The sequence below is a fragment of the Vigna unguiculata genome, chromosome 11 (assembly GCF_004118075.2).
Source record: "Vigna unguiculata cultivar IT97K-499-35 chromosome 11, ASM411807v1, whole genome shotgun sequence".
Classification (NCBI taxonomy): Eukaryota; Viridiplantae; Streptophyta; class Magnoliopsida; order Fabales; family Fabaceae; genus Vigna; species Vigna unguiculata.
In genome coordinates this window covers 3,404,726-3,409,485 of record NC_040289.1, presented here as the reverse complement: position 1 = coordinate 3,409,485, position 4,760 = coordinate 3,404,726, and the positions used below count along the sequence as shown (strand labels likewise).

The following is a 4,760-nucleotide window of genomic DNA, read 5'->3' as shown; positions in this document are numbered from 1 at the left end:
GAACTGTCGAAGCTTTCGCCCAATGGGTAAACCCACACTGTTGCGAGGAAGAAGAAGAGGGGTTCTTAGAAAAATAAGGGTTCAAGATGAAGTGTAAGATCCGCGGAATTTAATTAATTAATTAATTAAAGCGGGAAGGTAGCTTATTTATGATATTAAATTTTAATGGGGATGACGTGGAAAAGTACTAGCTCAAATGGTTGAGAGTACTTTGATTGTGTGAGGGGACTTGGGTTCGAGTCCTATGTATGCCAATTGTGTATGTTTTTGTTATTATTGATTTAATGATATGTTGGGCCACATTTTTGTATGAGATGATACTTGAATTGTGTGTGTTAGCAAGGAGAAACTGAAGTGATGATAAGGATATCCAATTGAGATTAAAGGAACCTCCCGAATTCAAGTTTAAGCAAGGAAATTTCAGGTTAGGGGAGCTGAACCTGAAACCCTATCTTAACTGTTCTTGTATGATTTTGATGAATTGCTGCCCTAAATTTCGTGCTACACTTGAGGGAATTCGGGGTTGTGGATTTTGTGGACTGTTTCATTGGAATTGGACCTAAGAGTTTGCCTATAATGGGATGGGATTTTGTGTATTCTGTGATTATACAAAGTTGGGTGGTTAGGGCTTATTTTCGTGTCCAAATAATGCTCATGTGCTTATCTAAATTGTGCTTAATGAATTGGTGTGTTTGAGTTGTGTTTTGGGTCGTTGGTGCAATGGTTGTGTGCGTGAACCTGTGACAGAACCTGCAATTCTCGCTTAGGCAAGCTAGGTTCGCCTAGGTAAGATATGCAGGGACGCGTATCCCCCTATTCGCTCATGGCTATCGCTCAGGCGGAGAAATTTGGGGTTTGGGCGAGGGTTCATCTCGCTTAGGCGAGTGAGACTCGCCTAAGCGAGAATTCGAGAGGGTTGGTGCTTTAGTTTGACATCCCGCTCAGGCGGGAATATTAATCTTTTGAGTGAAAGAATGTCTCACTCAGGCGAGAGAGTCTCTCGCCTAAGCAAGAACGTGAAGATTCTTTTGTGGTTGGCTTGACTTGCAGCTCAGGCGAGAGTGTTGAATTTTTGGGCGAAAGTGATCTTACCCAGGCGAGTGATCTCGCCTAGGCGAGTGTAACTCGCCTAAGCGAGAAGTCGAGACTGGTTTAGTGTGTCGTACTCGCTCAGGCGAGGTAACCTAGCTTAAGCGAGGGGAACTTAGATGATTATGCGTGAATTGGAAGTTTATTGCAAGGATGGAGGGATGTTAGGTTTAAAGGCAATAAATGAGGAGGGATTGGTTTGAGTAAAGCTTGGATGTTGATGCATGACCTATAATGCTTCTAGAGTGTCTTAATGGTGAGCTTACTGGTGTTCCATGGGTTGTGGCCCGGAACGTGTCCTTGGGTTGTTGCCCGGGACAGGGGTTAAGCACGTGGCATTCTATGGGTTGTGGCCCAGAATGACTTCCTTTGAGTTGTGGCTCGGGATAGCAGATGAACACGAGGAACCCTTGAGTGGTGGCTCGGGTTGGCGAGTGTTGCCGGTGTGGGTGTGCTGGTTGTGGCCAGTACGGATAGGTCTAGTTGGATTGCCCTCCTCAGTGGATGCTAACGAGTTTGGTAGTCCTGGGACGTTACGGACTCTGTTCGTATTTGGGAACTCCACTTGGCGTTACGGTGTGTGATCCGTAGCATGGTTTCCGCACGTGCTCTATCGGTTGTGGCCGATAGGAGAGGCAGCAAGGCATATTGAGATACTTAAAAAGAAGATGTAGAACAATGCTAATCCATATATGTGCTTACTTAAGACTTAATATATGTGAACCCATGCTATATGATTTGCACATTAGATATTCCTAGGTAGTTATAATGGAGTATGAGTGATTTTGCATTTGTTGATATAGTGGGTTGAACATATTTTGAAATTGGTTGAGTATAGTTTAGTCTTTGTATTTGAAATCTTGACTCAATTGAGTCCCAATCTTTTTTATATTTAAATGTAGAATCTTTGTTCCTCTCCAAAGTGAGACCAAATCAGTAATTAAGCTTAATAGCAACTTATATATACATATTAAAATAATTTTTCAAAATTTATACATCAAATCAATCCATTTAAATATTCAAATTAATTGTATTTTTTACATTTTAAATTTCAATAAAAAAAATCCCTATTTTAAACTTATAATTTTTTTAAAAATATTAAAAATGTAAATTTAAAGTGACACTTCACATATTAAAAATATAAAATTTAAAACTTACAAATGTTATTTTACATTGTCATTTTTTAAAATATGTGTTTTTTAATTTAAATTGAAAAATAAAATTAGAACTCAATTAAGTCAAAATTTTAAAATATAAGGATTCAATTGAGTCAACATTTTATATACAATGACTAAATTGAATACAAGACATTCTCATGTGCAATGACACTAACACATGGTACTCACTAATATGTGATACTCACACTAACATTAACACGTGAAAATACTACGAATTGACACATAACATGTACGAACATGCTGTTAACGTCAATCTAAGCGAAAAAGACTTAATTGGATCATTTTTACAACTACAAGGACTTAATTGAACCAAGAAAAATAATTAGAGGACCGAATTGGATCACATAAAGGAATATGAGGACCAAAAGACCAATTAAGCCTAATAAATTATAAGTTAAACATGTATCACCAAGTTCTAAACATAGAGTCATACCCAACAATTATTTTTACTATGGTTGTCTTCATTTACACTACAACACTTTTTACTTTAGGCCATGCTAAACTTGCCCACATGTATAACAATGTAGCCTAAACACAAACAAACTGGATTGGATTGGAGTACTGGTTTCGATCTATGGATTGTATGAGATTCAACAATTTGTTCATGTGGGGTTCAACCTCGTTTGTCTTGTTCAGACAATGAGTAGTCTTGTTTTGGTTGAATACTACCAATTTTTATAGGAAAGTATGCAACTTGTTTTGATATTAACTTAACTTGTTCCAATGTTGAATCAATTTGACTCTATATTGATTCTCTTAAAGCTCCAAATCTTTATCAAATTTATTATGCATTTTGGAGATTTTCTTCATTTTTTTTCTGAAGAATGACATCAATATGAGTTGTCAGGGTTCCATTGTGTGATGAATCCATCTCAAGAATTGTCAATAATGACATGACAATTCTACTTTTGTTAGGATCATGAGTGGAAAAAATTTGCCTCTCCCACATTGAATACCAAATGTTTTTATTGAAAAAGAGTCTAAATCTCCCAAGGTGAAAAAGAGATTCTAACAAAGTCAAACTTCACCTAATTATAAGAGTTTGTCGTCGTGTTACTGGTAAATATCGATGAGAACGCTTAACTCAGTATAATCATATAAAAAAATTCTATAATATAAGAGTGAGTATGAGAATTGAATGAATACTCCATAAATATATTTTTTTTGTAAATCTTTTTTAATCTAGACTAAGTGTATAAGAGGTGTTCAAAATATATAAAAAAAAAAATATGATTATTTTGTTGACTATTTATTATTTAATCAATTAAAATTATATATATATATATATATATATATATATATATATGAGAAAATATCCAAATTATAATGATATAATTCATGTAGTTTGGATTCTATTATATTTAATTAGATATTATATTATAAATGCATATTCTTATATAGTTCGGATATGAGTAGGTAAAAAATTGAATTTATTCATTTCAAATTTGGTTTGTTAATGAACTCATCGTAGACTTAAAATAAATTTAATTTATGAGAGGGTACAGTAGTACAAGTTATCCAAAATATAAATTTAATTTTTTTCATTTTTTCTCTTATGTGTCCTGAAGTTGGACTATCAGTAAATGTCCATAAAAAGTATAAAAATGAAAAAATGAAAAATGTCAGAAGTGAAATTTGAACCCACGCCCTCTTTCGAAGACCAGAACTTGAGTCTGGCGCCTTAGACCACTCGGCCATCCTGACACTGGAGTTAAATTTGCTGACACTAAAAGGAACATGATTTCATGGTATTCAAATACAAAAAATTATGGATATGATATGCTATCTTAAAATCGCCTACTTAATGTACATTGTTTATTAGTAGTCACGATTAATTAATTTAATTTAATTCTAAAGTTTTAGAATTAATAACATAACATAAATTCTTAATCGATTTTAAAGTTTTAAAATAATTCATATAACATAAATTAAATGACTTGAAAATTTAGGAAATTAGATTTATGTTTACTATTTATTATTGGGTTAAATATGTTTTTGGTCCTTCAAGTTTCAGCGAAATTTGGATTTAGTCCCTCATCAAAACTTTTGACCAAGTTAGTCCTTCATCTTTCAAAATGCGTGAATTTAGTCCTTTTAACCAAATTTTGTTAAGTTTATCTGACGTTTCAAGCGCATTTCATGATAGTATTTAAATTATTTACACTGTTTGACACATTTTTGCTTCAATATTAACTTAAATACTATCATGAAATGCGCTTGAAATATCATATAAACTTAACAAAATTTGGTTAAAAGGACTAAATTCACACATTTTTAAAGATGAATGATTAAATTGGTATAAAGTTTTGATGAAGGACTAATTCCAAAATTCACTGAAACTTGAGTGACCAAAAACATATTTAACCCTTTATTATTTAAGTCATTAAAATAAAGTTAAAGAAATGTAAATATTCACCACCGTAAATTATAAATATATAAATATGTTATTAGTAATATCATATGACAATAATTAAATTGTTGCCATAGTTTTGT

General features: G+C 33.2%; 1 non-coding gene across 1 annotated transcript; it reads right to left on the bottom strand.

Moving 5' to 3' along the window:
* Positions 1–3,887: 3,887 nt before the first annotated feature.
* Positions 3,888–3,971, bottom strand: TRNAL-CAA. Its single transcript has one exon. It is a non-coding gene; the product is annotated as a tRNA-Leu (tRNA).
* Between the last annotated feature and the right edge of the window lie 789 nt (positions 3,972–4,760).